Source organism: Salmo salar, chromosome 13 (genome assembly GCF_965601325.2).
Source record: "Salmo salar chromosome 13, fSalSal1, whole genome shotgun sequence".
Classification (NCBI taxonomy): Eukaryota; Metazoa; Chordata; class Actinopteri; order Salmoniformes; family Salmonidae; genus Salmo; species Salmo salar.
The window spans coordinates 42,110,574-42,126,664 of record NC_138303.1 but is presented as its reverse complement, the minus strand read 5'-3'; the positions used below and the strand labels follow the sequence as shown (position 1 = coordinate 42,126,664).

Here is a 16,091-nt window from a genome sequence, read left to right as displayed (position 1 = left end):
GGGCCCGTAAGTAAGCATTTCACCGTTAGTCGACGCCTGTTGTTTACGAAGCATGTGACAAATGAAATTGGATTAGATTTTTTCAACGATGTCTCCATTCTTTCTGCAGACATCGTTGAATCTTATTAATTCGGAGCATATATTTAACAGAGTTTTTGGAAAACGTGGACACAAACTGTTACCTAACTTTGCATCTGCACAGTCATTCCAATAAATGTATATATTAAAACAATTGTGTAAATTGTTAAAAGTAGTCCTTGTGCATACAGTTGAATGGTTTGTTAAACTTTTTTTAAAATCTGTTTAAGTGAAAATTCCATTACCGTGGAATTGCGCATGATCATCAAAACATAACATCCTTTCCATGACTGATTTTAGGGTGAGCGCCCCATCAATGGAGCGACATCCTCCATTGCTTATATATCAGCCTTTGTTCACCACAGAGCCTGATTTCAATATTCAAATTAACACTGCCATTCAGGGGTGAGGACCAGGGGCAACTTCCTTCGGGTAGGGGACAGCAGGGCCATGTTCATTAGGCACTAAATAGAAGAAAACAGACTGCAACAGGGAGGGACTACCTGAACTTATCCAATAAGAAACGCTTGGCTTTGTTTTTCATTGCATAATGTTTTGCTACAGTGTGCACTAATAAATACACCAGCTGTATAGCTTCCAGTCCCCAGGGCGTGGCTGCTGCTGCTCAGCTCAGACGACTGATGAGGAGGAAGAGGACCCCAGGGAGCAGCTCTCGCACTCAAACATAAGCATCAGGGCACTCAGGGGCAACTAAGGCCACCACTCAGGAAAACTGCTCGTCTGTCCATGTGAGGACTGAGGAGTAGAACAGGTTTTCAGTTATAGATAAAGCCTGCTTTTCAAGCATGACTGATTCCATTCCCACTCCCAGATAATTCCCCTATCTGTTTCTCCTTGACCTGCTCTGGCTTAGTAGTGGTTGTTGTCAACAAAAAGCCCTCACAGGAATCACAGTGATGCAGGTGTGGTCTATCTTTTGTTACAATAGACACTAAAGTCACACAGTGAATCCAGAAAGGAGAATTGTGTGTTTCCATTCCCCTGTAAATGATAGGATCTGAGATTGTGTTGTTATCTACCTACATCCTCTTGTGCTCATATAGAAATGTACAGGCAAAAAAAAAAAAGTTCGGTGTTGTCTTTTCAGTCATTTTACAACCGCAGGGTAAAGGACAGCAAGTCCAACTTGAGGCAAATTTTGTCAATACAACATTTACATAAAATCCATTCCAATATAGTGATTTTCAGGCAGGGCAGAGGAACAAAGACCAAGGCTGGTCCAGCATCTCAAAATTGTATTTATCAACCAGGTGAGTCCCATTTTTAAGGGAGCCCTGGACAAGAGGAAGCCGCAAGCAGTCATACAACTTGACTTAGTGGCCCAGCTGTGACTGCATTAAGACACGGAGACAGAGAGACACCTCTGAATGCAAAGGAGCCATTTCCTGTCAAGACAAGTGGGGGGAGTGAGAAGAAAATCCACACAAGACATTTTGACTGATAACCCTCCCGTCCGCACTCCCTTGCAACAGTGGAGGGATTGAGATGAGAAGTATGGCCCCTGTCACCCTGTTCACAGAGCAGGCTAGGCCAGAACAGGAAGTGACTAGCCTCAGTAGCCTGAAACCCTGGGAGGGCTGAGAGGACACAGTCCCTCCTCTGTTCTATTCCGCTCAATGAACCACAATCAGATATTCAATTCAAATGTCTCCAGCCACAGGGTCTCAGATAGCTGCACGGAGCTAGGGCTGGGTGAGTGACTGCTATCTGTGCAACCCCTTTCCATTCTTATTATCATATACAGTGGTTGCTAAGCCAACCACTTTAACAACATTGATTTAACAAATGGTTTGACTTTTGCATATTGTGCACCCTTACGTAAATCTACTTATGTAACTTAGGTGTGCGGGGTGTTCACTGCTCAGTTGACTAACCTGTAACTTGGTAATACACTCTAGGTCATAATTTTGGTTCCCTTTACACACACACGTTCACAAACACACTTTTACATGAAGCTTTGACAGTACATTACAATAAGGCTTAGACAGCCCCACCCAGCTCTGTGAAGATGGCCAGGGCTCACTTGGCCAGGGATCACCTGAAAAACAGATGTCAATCTCAATGTGTCTGCCCTGTTCAAATAAAGGATAGGCCTACATAAAAGGAAAAATAAGTTGTCCTCTTCCACCATTTATGGAAATACTACCCCAAACAAAGTCTGCTTCAACAGAGAACAGGTGGTATTTCCATTCCCCTCTTAAAATGGCTGCCCCTGAACATCACTGGGCACTAATTAGCACCAAAACTGGGCCAGATAGAGAAACAGAAGTTTGGTGTCTGTCTGAGTGTGCGTCTGCCACATGAAAAATTCAATGAGTTCAGAGGCTGTCACAGTCACAGTGCTCGCGCCAGCTAGCCAAAGTACCAATACAACTGCACTGAGCAGTGTGACTGTGAATCATACATCCGAAGGCCAAAACTAAGGGGGATTGTTGGCATCAGATATCAGGAAACGTTGTGCTGTTCTACTTGGACCAACAAAACAGCACGTGTCTATACTTCTGTATGGGTTATTCTTTTCATCATCCCACCATTTGTTCATCATTTCTATCCTATTCCTCAGGCCCCCCCAAAAAAACAGACCCCTACTCGTAATATTATCGCTAATTAAGTAGTTAAAAGTTCCCTCAAATGAAGCAACTCACCGGAAATGATCTTCACGAGAAAACTAGACTGTTCTGTTTTCATTCTATTTGCCCAGTTTGCTTCCTACAGCCAAATTAGGTTAACACTCCAATTCAAGACAATAATATAGGGTCAAAACTGTACATACTAGACGGCCTCAAGTGAGATTCATGGTAATGGAGTCACTCCTCAAGTAGTTCTATAAGGCCTGTCGAAATGCCCTTTCCATTTTACTTTTTCATTATGAGCACAAAGACATTTTATGAAAGGAAGTCACAACTTGTTTCAGAGGCAGATCATTCTCAAGGCTTGGACGCCTGGCTTCGGAAACAAGCAAGTCATTGACTACCGCCAGGCCTAGTGTAGTGAACTGCCCTGTCAGACAGAGTGATTCAGTATATAGAGGGAACAAAGGGGCCAATCCACCAATTGACAGGAATTTCTGCTTCAAGAGCCACTTTGCAGTGATCTCATCGGAACCAACATAAAGCTCCAAAGCTTTCACTGGATGACATTCTTTCATAGGATTCCAAGGGGCATTAAGTTCTGTCTGTGAGGCCTTTCCTTCGACGATGGCCCCCAAATCAGCCAGGGAAGATTCAGTTAGTCACGAGTGTTTCACCACCATGTCTGACTGGCCAGCTGAAAAGACATGTAGAGAGTGAGGATGGCTCCCAAGAAAGCAGCAAAATCATATTGAAATATCCCATTGTTTTATTACAAAAGAAGCACATTTAAATGAAATCTTCTGGAGGAAAATAAAGGGTGACTAAAAAGATTGCAGTGCTCTTCTCGTCATATTGTATGCTTTGGGGCATTACAACGGTAGAACTAAATATCCATGGAGCGTAAATCTGCGTGTGAGATTTTGGGAGACAGATGAACTGATTTTTGGAAGGGATATAGCCTATACAGAGATGTTAATAGCTTCAGAATGCTCTGCCAAACAACATAATTCCTCAATAAGAGAGAAAGAGACATAGGCTTGCTGTTCATGCTCATCCTCACAGAGCACACAACTGAATGGTTCATAGTTCATATTCAATTTAGGGTGTGTTCTCAATTCATCTAATAAATCGATGATCAGTTGACAATTTTATGGCGAATTCAATAGAATAAAATTCCTTGGCAAATTTGTGATTCTAAATTCTGGGTGAATTTCTGGATTTGAGATTAGATTTTCGCCTTTGTTCACACAATATCTTGCCTTCAGGCAGATCAAAAAGGTACAAGACAACACACTCGGCAGGGTGTAAACAAAGTGAATGTATACTGTGTAATGTATATGTGCGTGCTTTAGGACTATGACAACTCTGTGTTGGATACATTCAATTGCCATGAGGCCCAGGCGAACCCATTACTTCATCAAGTGTAGACCACTCCTTACATCTCAACACTGAAACCTGGAGTTTAATGTCATTATTCTTTAAAGCCATACTCAACTGGGGAAAACATAATTAATACCGTATGTTCAAAAACAGGAATTAGACATGCTAGGATACCGCTTCATTAAGAGTCAATATTTGTCTAAGTCATCTTTTTTATTATGTCACCTTTATTTAACCAGGTAAGCCAGTTGAGAACAAGTTCTCATTTACAACTGCGACCTGGCCAAGATAAAGCAAAGCAGTGTGACAAACAACACAGAGTTACACATGGAATAAACAAACGTACAGTCAATAACACAATAGAAAAATCTGTATACAGTGTGTACAAATGTAGTAAGATTAGGGAGGTAAGGCAATAAAGGCGAAATAAATACAATATAGCAATTAAACACTGGAGTGATGGATGTGCAGAAGATGAATGTGCAAGTAGAGATACTGGGGTGCAAAGGAGCAAAAAATAAATAATATGGGAATGAGGTAGTTGGGTGGGCTATTTACAGATGGGCTATGTACAAGTGCAATGATCTGTAAGCTGTTCTGACAGCTGATGCTTAAAGTTAGTGAGGGAGGTAAGACTTCAGCTTCAGTGATTTTTGCAATTCGTTCCAGTCATTGGCAGCAGAGAACTGGAAGGAAAGGCGGACAAAGGAGGAGTTGGCTTTGGGGATGACCAGTGAAATATACCTGCTGGAGCACGCGCTACGGGTGGGTGCTGCTATGGTGACCAGTGAGCTGATGGTGGGGCTTTACCTAGCAAAGACTTATAGATGACCTGGAGCTAGTGGGTTTGGCAACGAATATGAAGTGATTGTCAGCCATCTTGAGTGGGATAACACTAATCCTGAGCATTTGACACAGCCCATAGTTTAGTAAATAGGACATAGGCACCGGCAGAGACCGGTCTATACACTGAATATACATGACATAGACTGACCAAGTGAATCCAGGTGAAAGCTATGATCCCTTATTGATGTCACTTTTTAAATCCACTTCAAATCAGTGTAGATGAAGGGGAGAAGAAAGGTTAAAAAGGATTGTTAAGCCATTTGAGACATGAATTGCTTATGTGTGCCATTCAGAGGGTGAATGGGCAAGACAAAATATTTAAGTGTCTTTGAACAGGGTATGGTAGTAGGTTCCAGGCGCACCGGTTTGTGTCAAGAACTGCAACGCTGAGTTTTTCCACACTCAAAGAGTTTCCCGTGTGTATGAAGAATGGTCCAACACCCATAGGACATCCAGCCAACTTTACAACTGTGGGAAGCATTGGAGTCAACATGGGCCAGCATCCCTGTGGAACGCTTGACATATTGTAGAGTCCATTCCCCGACCAATTTAGGCTGTTCCGAGGAAGGTGTTCCTAATGGTTGGTATAGTCAGTGTATATCAACACCTTATAACATATCATCCCCCTCACACACTAGTGTATTGTTGATTGACTTACATATTGGCATACAAATGTAGCTACTCGAAAATTACGATGTGATGGTCAATGGGGTTTGTGTCCCAATCCTAGTACTAGCTACTGAATATCTATGTAAAATGGTAAGCACACAATTAACATACTTGCATTCAAATAATTTATTGGATTGAAAGCCCCTCCTCAGTACCCTGTTCCAGCGAGCTATTTCATATCAACTGTAGCCTATCAGAATAATTGTTGAGATCAGAATGCATCTCAATACATATTGCCCGGACCGGATACATTTGTGATACATTGTTTCTGTTCAATCAATGGTTTCATTTTATACCAAAATAACAAGTCACTTACCCTAACGCGTACCACTGGATTGCCGTTGCTCGTTTATTTACCAGATGGACAATAGTTCATCGAATGTAACGACAGAATACACAGATCCGTCATCGAAGTAAACCCAAAAATGATAACAGATTACAGACGACGTTCACAGCAGAAAATCTATGGTCGAACTAATGAGTTTTCCCATCCATTCAACCAGAGGGGCGGGCTAGGTCATGACGGGGAATGCCCGAGAATTACTGTACGTAGGCAGTCAGAACTAGTCTGATTGCAGCAATAATTTTAATCCCAATAATTATGAAAGGGAGTAGGCTTTCAAGCAGGTTGACAATTGCCGAAGAAATGACTAGATTTTGCGATGGAAAAAATATCTAGGCTACTGTGTTCAGTGCTGCGCGTAGTAAATCACACACACACAAGCAGAGAGAATTCAGGACCAAAACATAGAGGGTGGCAGCGTGTGGGATAGGAGGGGGTAAGGGGAGGGATTTGGAGTATTGGGACAGCTGACTATGGAGACCTAATAGACTGTGTTTTTGCATAATTAGCTTTAGGCTCATTTGAATTGTTCCGCATTTCAGCACCGCCCGCAAAAAGGGGGGAGTCCACACACACGCTCTATTTTGGAAGTATCCACAATTTTGCCATTGGCTGTGATTGGGATAAGGCGGGTCATGTTCACAATTAGATATGCATTTATTATACATAATCATGCATTAGAATTTGACAGGTAATGTGTCTATTTCTCACTGCAGGTCATGGTTAAAAATCAAAGGGCTACTTTGGGCACAGTCCTTGAGTCTACATTTTTAGGTTAATGAAAATATGCTATCATTTTAGGGCAGTAGGCTAAATATAGAAAAACAATTTTTGGGAGAGTGGCGTAAATTGAGCCATTTTTTTTACATTCAGCATCACGCGGTCAAGGGAAACATTATTCTTTATTACTAACATATGTACATATATTTCAGGATGTTGTGTATCCCTGGAAATAATCAAATCTCTTGGCAAAACAAGCAAGTATAGAGTAGTAGAGAATCATTGTACCATCTAAACCGCTGTGAAATATATTTTCAGCTGTTTGATGCTGGTGTACAAAACCGAACGTAAAAGACGCAAAAACTAAACGTTAGCACGGGAAGTATAGAACAGATCTGGTGCTTCTTACATTTGCTTTCAATGAGAAAGCAATATCTTTTACAAAAATGTCTGAATTTGGTCAGGTCGCCCAAAAAGGTACATATTGCAGCTTTAAGAGGCCTCTTTAAGACGCCTGCAAATTTCTGTACAGAATATTACCACTACCTTTTGAAAACAATGTCTATCTTTATATCACATTACCTTTTTGCAATTTAATCACTAAGCATCTTTTAACACAGGCTTCACACCTAACAAACACGTACTTTTTAAAAACACTTAACATAGGACATGTTCTTACCTCAAATCCCAGCGATAATGCATTGCATTACACCTGGGAAGAAAACGCTTACATTTTAACTTGCTATTGGCTAAATCATTGGCTAAACTTACCAAGGCAAACATTGACTATATTAGCCCACACAACTACAAGGATGCACTTTCATACAAGATTTAGTACCTCACATTGATACGTATAGAGACACAAACGGATGTATAGAACCATTTTAAAATGATCTACTTTGATTTAGATCCAATAATACAACCTCTTTCACAATACTTTCATTTGACTTGGTGCAAAACAAATTTGGGGACCTAACTTGCTTACCACTTGTTCGATGTGGTTTCTTCCTTCACAGAATCCATGAAATGATGACCTCTTCCTAAATATAAATGCAACATGTAAAGTGTTGGACCCATGTTAATGAGCTGAAATAAAAAGATCCCAGAAATGTTCCATATGCACAAAAAACGTATTTCTCTAAAACGTTGTGCACAAATTTGTTTACATCCCCATTAGTGAGATTTTCACCTTTAACAAGACAATCCATTCACCTGACTGGTGGCATATGAAGAAGCTGATTAAACAACATGATCATTACACAGGTGCACCTTGTGCTAGGGACAATAAAAGGCCACCCTAAAAATGTGCAGTTGTGTCACACAACACAATGCCACAGATGTCTCAAGTTTGAAAGTGTGCAATTTGCATGCTGAATGCAGGAACGTCCACCAGAGCTGTTGTCAGAGAATTGAATGTACATTTCTGTACCATAAGCCGCCTCCAACTTCGTTTTAGAGAATTTGGCAGTATTGTCCAACCAGCCTCAACCACAGACCACGTGTAACCATGCCAGCCAAGGCCCTCCACATCCGGCTTCTTCACCTGCAGGATCGACTGAGACCAGCCACCCAGACAGCTGATGAAACTGTGGGTTTGCACAATGCAAGAATTTCTGCACAAACTGTCAAAAACCATCTCAGGGAAGCCTATCTGCGTGCTTGTTGTCCTCACCATGGTCTTGACCTGACTGCAGTTCGGCATCGTAACTGACTTCAGTGTGCAAATGTTCACCTTCGATGTACACTGGCACGCTGGAGAAGTGTGCGCTTCACGGATGAATCCCGGTTTCAACTGTACCGGGCAGATGGCAGACACCGTGTATTGTGTTGTGTGGGCGAGTCGTTTGCTGATGTCGACGTTATGAACAGAGTGCCACATGGTGGCAGTGGGGTTATGGTATTGGTACGGACAACGAACACAATTGTATTTTATCGATGGCAATTTGAATGCACAGATATCGTGATGAGATTCTGATGCCCATTATCGTGCCATTCAACCGCTGCCATCACCTCATGTTTCAGCATGATAATGCACAGCCCCATGCCTCAGGGATCTGAACACAATTCCTGGTCGCTGAAAATGACCCAGTTCTGCCATGGCTTGCATACTCACCAGACATGTGACCCATTGAGCATGTCCACCAATTTCACACAGCCATTGAAGAGTAGTGGGACAACATTCCAAAGGTCACAATCAACAGTCTGATCAACTTTATGCAAAGGTGGTGTCATGCTGCATGAGGCAAATGGAGGTCACACCAGGTATTGACTGGTTTTCTGATCAATGCCCCTACCTTTCTTTTTCAGGTATCTGTATTCCAAATCATGTGACATCTATAGATTAGGGCCTAATTAGTTTATTTCAAATCGACTAATTTCCTTATGAACTGTTACTCAATCTTTGAAATTGCATGTCGCATTTATATTTCGGTTCAGTATAGTTACTTTGCCAGTCTAAAGCAGTGATTACAACTGTTCTTCTTCAGCATTATGGCAGTACGCAAACAAATGTTACAGGTGCATGCCGCCACCTACTGTATTGGCTGTGTATCAGCCTACTATTCTCCAGTATGAATTCATTCCAATTTATGAAAAGAAATTGCCCTACCAACTAACCCTGCACCCATTAAAACCTCACCACTATTCCACTACCTTGACCCAATCTGATCCTACTCCAGGCCAGCAGGCTGGGAGGACAGGATACTGTAGTTCAAAACATCTTGTAACTCTCATCTCCTGTAAAATCTAAAAAACACCCAAGTACTTCTCTGCAGCTGTCACCACAACATCTATCCTCTGTGATTTACATTCCATTCCTGCGGTACAATTCCTGCAGTACAACTGACAACCATGGATATGAATACAAAAAAACTTACTGAAGCACATGTTATTCCTATCACTTTTGTCCTCGGCCTACTCACAGGGATTCTCTTAGGATCAATGAACCTGGACCCATCTTCCTCTACTACTCTCTTCACTGCCTCAGCATATGACACCTTCTGCACTACTCTGATCCTGGTAAGCTGAACCTGCCTTTCTCTCACCAGACACCTCTGATCTCCAGCACCATGGGTAGCCCTACAGTTTACACACACACAACTTTTCCCACCGATACTATACAGTCCTTTGTCTCATGTCCTCCCGCACACTTCTCACATCTAGGAGTCTCCCAGATTTCCCCCAAAAAATCTCACTCCCACTGGGCCATCTGTCTTACAAATGTTTGTGTATGAGATCTGTCTTGTAGCATGTGGAGGGGTGTGGCAACCAAGCGTGCAGGTGACCATGGTCTGCTCATTAAGAAGGGACACGCCATTACAAATTGGGGGGAAATAGTTTCTTCACTAGTCCAGCTCTTTAAAACTATTCTATATATTTCTGTCTCGTACAGGTTATAGTATCTAAATTGTCATTGTGGAGTTCTTTACTTTGCTAAGTGTTTATTGGCTTAGTTTGACAAAGTGAATTCAATTACAAGTGCTTCCTGTTTCCTAGTCTCTGCCAGGTTATATCCAAATCGACGGGACCACAGTGGAGAAGGTGAAAAGCTTCAAGTTCCTCAGCATACACATCCCTGACAATCTGAAATGGTCCACACACACAGCCTCTTCTACCTCAGGAGGCTGAAGAAATTTGTCTTGGCGCCTAAGACTCTCACAAACTTTTACAGATGCATCATTGAGAGCATCCTGTCGAGCTGTATCACCACCTGGTACGGAAACTGCACTGCCCGCAACCGCAGGGCTCTCCAGATTGTGGTGTGGTCTGCCCAACACATCACTGGTGGCACACTGCCTGCCCTCCAAGACACCTACAGAACCCAATGTCACAGGAAGGCCAAAAGAGGCAAAGCATAGTATAGACCTTACAGTGAAATGCTTACTTACAAGCCCTTAACCAACAGTGCAGTTCAAGAAAGAGTTAAGAAAATATTTACCAAATAAACTAAAGTAAAATTTTTTTAAAAAGTAACACAATAAAATAACGAGGCTATATACAGGGGGTCAATGTGCGGCGGTACAGGTTAGTCGAGGTAATTTGTACATGTAGGTAGGGCTGAAGTGACTATGCATAGATAATAAACAGTGTAGCAGCAGTGTAAAAACCAAATTGCGGCGTGGTCAATGTAAATAGTCCGGTGGCCATTTGATTAATTGTTCAGCAGTCCAATGGCTTGGGGGTAGAAGTTGTTAAGGAGCCTTTTGGTCCTAGACTTGGCGCCCCGGTACCGCTTGCCATGCGATAGCAGAGAAAACAGTCTATGACTTTGGTGACTGGGGTCTTTGACAATTTTTGGGGCTTTCCTCTGACACCGCCTAGTATATAGGTCATTAATAGCAGTAAGCTTGGCCCCAGTGATGTACTAGGCCGTACACACCACCCTCTGTAGCGCCTTATGGTCAGATGCTGAGCAGTTGCCATACCAGCCGGTGATACAACCGGTCAGGATGCTCTTGATGGTGCAGCTGTGTAACTTTTTGAGGATTTGGGGACCCATGGCAAATCTTTTCAGTTTTCTGAGGGGGAAAAGGTGTTGTCATGCCCTCTTCATGACTGGCTTGGTGTGTTTGGATCATGATAGTTCGTTGTGATGTGGACACCAAAGGAACTTGAAACTCTCGACCCTCTCCACTACAGCCCCTTCAATGTTAATGGAGGCCTGTTCGGCCAGCCTTTTCCTGTAGTCCACGATCAGCTCCTTTGTCTTGCTCACATTGAGGGAGAGGTTGTTGTCCTGGCACCACACTGCCAGGTCTCTGACCTCCTCTCTATAGGCTGTCTCATCGGTGTCAGTGATCAGGCCTACCACTGTTTTGTCTTCAGCAAACTTAATGATGGTTTCGGAGTCATGTTTGGCCACGCAGTCGTGGGTGAACAGGGAGTACAGGAAGGGACTAAGCACACACCTCTGAGGGGACCCAGTGTTGAGGATCATCGTGGCAGGTGTTGTTGCCTACCCTTACCACCTGGGGGTGGCCCGTCAGGAAGTCCAGGATCCAGTTGCAGAGGGAGGTGTTTAGTCCCAGGGTCCTTAGTTTAGTGATGAGCTTTGTGGGCACTATGGTGTTGAACGCTGAGCTGTAGTTAATGAACAGCATTCTCACATTGTTGTTCCTTTTGTCCAGGTGGGAAAGGGCAGTGTGGAGTGCGATTGAGATTGCATCATCTGTGGATCTGTTGGGGCAGTATGTGAATTGAAGTGGGTCATGACCAGCCTTTCAATCACTTCATGGCTACAGAGTGCTACGGGTCGGTAGTCATGTAGACATGTTACCTCCGTGTTCTTGGCCTCAGGGACTATGGTGGTCAGCTTGAAACATGTTGGTATTACAGACTCAGACAGGGAGAGGTTGAAAATGACAGTGAAGACACTTTCCAGTTGGTCATCGCATGCTCTGAGAACACATCCTGGTAATTCGTCTGGCCATGTGGCCTTGTGAATGTTAACCTCTTTAAAGGTCTTACTCACATCGGTTGTGGAGAGCGTGATCACACAGTAGTCCGGAACAGCTGATGCTCTCATGCATGTTTCAGTGTTACTTGCCTCGAAGCAAGCATAGAAGTAATTTAGCTCGTCTGGTAGGCTCGTGTCACTGGGCAGCTCTCGTTTGTGCTTCCCTTTGTAGTCTGTAATAGTTTGCAAGCCCTGCCACATCTGATGAGCGTCGGAGCCGTGTAGTACGATTTGATCTTAGTCCTGTATTGATGCTTTGCCTGTTTGGTGGTTTGTCGGAGGGCATAGCGGGATTTCTTATAAGCTTCCGGGTTGGAATCCCACTCCTTGAAAGCGGCAACACTACCCTTTAGCTCAGTGCGGATGTTGCCTGTAATCTATGGTTTCTGGTTGGGGTATGTACGTACAATCACTGTGGGTACGACGTCATCAATGCACTTATTGATGAAGCCAGTGACTGATGTGGTGCACTCCTCAATGTCATCGGAAGAATCCCGGAACATATTCCATTCTGTGCTAGCAAAACAGTCCTGTAGCTTAACATCTGCTTCATCTGACCACATTTTTATTGACGAGTCACTGGTGCTCCTGCGTTAATTTTTGCTTGTAAGCAAAAATGAATCAGGAGGATAGAATTACTATCAGGAGGATAGAATTATGGTCAGATTTGCCAAATGGAGGGCAAGGGAGAGCTTTGTACACATCTCTGTGTGTGGAGTAAAGGTGGTCTAGAGTTTTTTTCCCCATCTGGTTGCACATTTAACATGCTGGTAGAAATGAGGTAAAAACGGATTTAAGTTTCCCTGCATTAAAGTCCCCAGCCACTAGGAGAGCCGCCTCTGGATGAGCGTTTTCCTCTTTACTTATGGCCGTATACAGCTCATTGAGTGTAGACTTAGTGCCAGAATCGGTTTGTGGCGGTAAATAGACAGCCACGAAGAATATAGATAAACTCTCTAGGTAGATAGCATGGTCTACAGCTTATCATGAGATACTCTACCTCAAAACCATCTTAGTTAGACATAAAATTGCGTGACTAAGATCTTCTCTAAAAAATGTTTTTAAAAAAAGATTTCTTGTGTTATTTTATACAGACTATCCACTATATTGACCAGATACTGTAGTGGCTGCTCTAACCTCAATGAAAATAAATGGTCTGTGTTCGAGAGGACCAAAACCGCAATGTATAATGGTTAAATTGTGACTGACTGATCTCCCAATAATTAGTTATTTATGATGCATGGAGGTTTGTAGATCAGTCGTTTTGATGCTCTCAAACACTACCAATGGGTGCGTTTGAGTTGTAAGGGAAAGCTACCGACTGTAGACAAAAGTCGAGGATTGAAGTGGGGGGAGGTGCATCTTCGATAGCCAAAAGTTAGACACTGATTTTCCAACAGCAATGCTCAGACCAACATCCCAGTGTTGTCATTGTTTATCAAAGTTTTTCTTTATAATGTCGAAATAACATGGCTCCAATACCCATATCACACGCTCACAAACTGAAATCATGTGTGTTCATTGTACAGAGCCTCAAATATCACATTCATTTGTATATAGGTTATCCACTGTATACAGGAAGTTGGTTCCTGTTTCAGTCATGTCTAAGGTCCCATTCACGTGGATCAAACAAACACCCAATTGATTGGTTTACAATAGTGCCTCCCACAATGCAGGCAAGGTTGCAGGAGGAAGTTGGTGAAGAGCAGCTGCAGAAACTTGCAGTCAACTTCATTACCTTTGATCACATGATTTCTGTAAAGTTCATCCAGTCGACATGTAGGAGCAAGTCAGACAATTTTTATGCACATAACGCAACACGTTTTGAAGGCGGTGACCAACGATACGCTTGAACGAGTCCCATGTCTTAAAAAATGGAAGGCAATTGGAGAAGGCAAGATCAGGTGGGACCATTCTAGGCAGTGAGAGAAGGGATATGCATGTGAACAACAGGTGCAACGGTTTTCACTACTTACCACAGCCACAAAGTCAAAACTGTACCCTAAAAATGTATGGGGAAAAAATTTGCTTTTTGGTCTTAATTTAAGGTTAGGGTTAGGCATAAAGTTAGTAGTGTGGTTAAGGTTAGAGTTAGGTTTAAAATCACATTTTGAGAAGATAGATTGAATAAATAGGTGGGATTATATGACTTTGTGTTTGTGGTAACTAGTGACGACCAGGCACCACGCTATTGCCAGACTTGTATAACCATAACAAACAGTTTTTTGACCTTGTGACCTTATTTGACCTTTTCTGCTGCTTTTGGGACATGGTTTGATCCCCCCTTGGGGCACTACTTGTTGACTAATTAAAACAGTTAAACAATCACAATACAGTAACTATTGGTCACTCTTATGTATTATTATTGTAATATGTATTAATTATATAATTGTGTCCATTATTAATGATAATTTTTATGATAAACCTTTTTTACTGCACTTGAGAGTTAGAGGCCTAGATATCTTACAATGTATTTATATATTTACAGACTGTGTGTGTGTGAGAGAGAGAGAGAGGAGAGAGAGTGTGTGCAGGTTGTGTTTTATTTTTTCCTTGTCAGCCACCCATCTCTGCTTTTCTGCTTCATAAAAAGCTGAGGTCTGGAACTCCCTCCAGGTCATCTCTCTCTCCATTCCTTGGCCTTGGTTGCCTGATGACTCTGCCCCTCCAGGTCATCTCTCTCTCTATTCCTTGGCCTTGGTTGCCTGATGACTCTCCCTGATTTTAAATCGCTACATACATTCATTGTGGAGAACAAACATCAGTTTGGCCAGAGCAATGTGATGGGTAGCCAGGGGCCTTAGTACATTAAAAACACTTTTGCAGGACAATAAACTATCTGCCTGCCACTCCTGGGAACCTTGTATATACTGTATGTGAAGGAGAGAGAGAGAGTGTGAGAGTGAGTAATGTTTTTCAACTCAGAAAAAGCACACAGAATTTCCTCAAACTGTACACATTAAGCAATACTCTTTTACAATATTATCAATCACACTGTCACGTCCTGACCAGCAGAGGGAGTAGTCGTGTAGTATTTTGGTCAAGACGTGGCAGAAGAAGTCTGTGTATGTGTGTTCTGGGATGTCTGTTTCTATGTTGGTCTGTGTGGCTCCCGATCAGGGACAGCTGGTTATCGTTGTTCCTGATTAGGAGTCATATATTAGGAGTGTGTTTGTCATCTGGGTTTGTGGGTTGTTTCGTTAGCACTGCTATTATTGTAAGTATAGCCTGTCTTTAGTCGTGTTTGCTTTATTCATTATCATTAAAAGATGAGTATTCACATCCCGGCTGCATTTTGGTCGCTTCAACACGACGGTTTCTGTGACACACACTTTGATTTGATAGCTATTTGGATTCATTATGTAGATGTTAATAATGGATATGTAGGAGTAAATATCTCCGATCCTAAAATTAAAATGGAGCATACATAAAATAAACAAGTAATTACAAATTATTTACATTGGGGATAATGTGTGTGTGACAGCGAGAGAGTGTGTGCATGTTGTGTTTTATTTTTCCTTGTCACTCACCCATCTCTGCTTTGTCAGTCTTGATAGGCCCAGTGTATGCACGTCTGGGAGAGGCTGTTGGGCAGTGGTGGAGTGCATGGTAGATCTGAAAGAGGGATGCACAAAGTGGCAGTAAGTATACAGCTCAACATGTTTGTGTGTGTACATCTGGTGTGAGTGAATGTGTATGATAATGTAATCTAATTCTGAATTACCTGATTCCATCTGAGAATCCTTAAAAGTTTCTCCCTCCACGGCCAGTGTAGTAGGACCTGGTGCAGCCAGTCAAATAAATACCATAGCAGAGGACTGCTGGGAATGCAGCTGAACTGCTGAGGGTGGCAGATCTGAAAGAGAGGCACCATTTTTTTTTTATTATTTTTTTTTTATTTTTGTTATTTTTTTTCGATTCAATCAGATACTAAAGACTTTAAAAAAAAATTTTTTTTACCTTTATTTAATAAGGCAAGTCAGTTAAGAACACATTCTTATTTACA

The 16,091-nt window shown here is 42.3% G+C and overlaps 1 protein-coding gene across 3 annotated transcripts in view; it reads right to left on the bottom strand.

The window, feature by feature from the left end:
- Nucleotides 1-6,312, bottom strand: part of LOC106567112 (proto-oncogene tyrosine-protein kinase Src) — a 55,941-nt gene extending 49,629 nt beyond the window's left edge. For all 3 annotated transcript variants that reach the window (XM_082960099.1, XM_014136023.3, XM_014136024.3), the window contains exon 1: nt 5,884-6,312. The gene's annotated coding sequence lies outside the window, so the exon portion shown is untranslated. The remainder of the gene's footprint in view (nt 1-5,883) is intronic.
- Nucleotides 6,313-16,091: the final 9,779 nt, after the last annotated feature.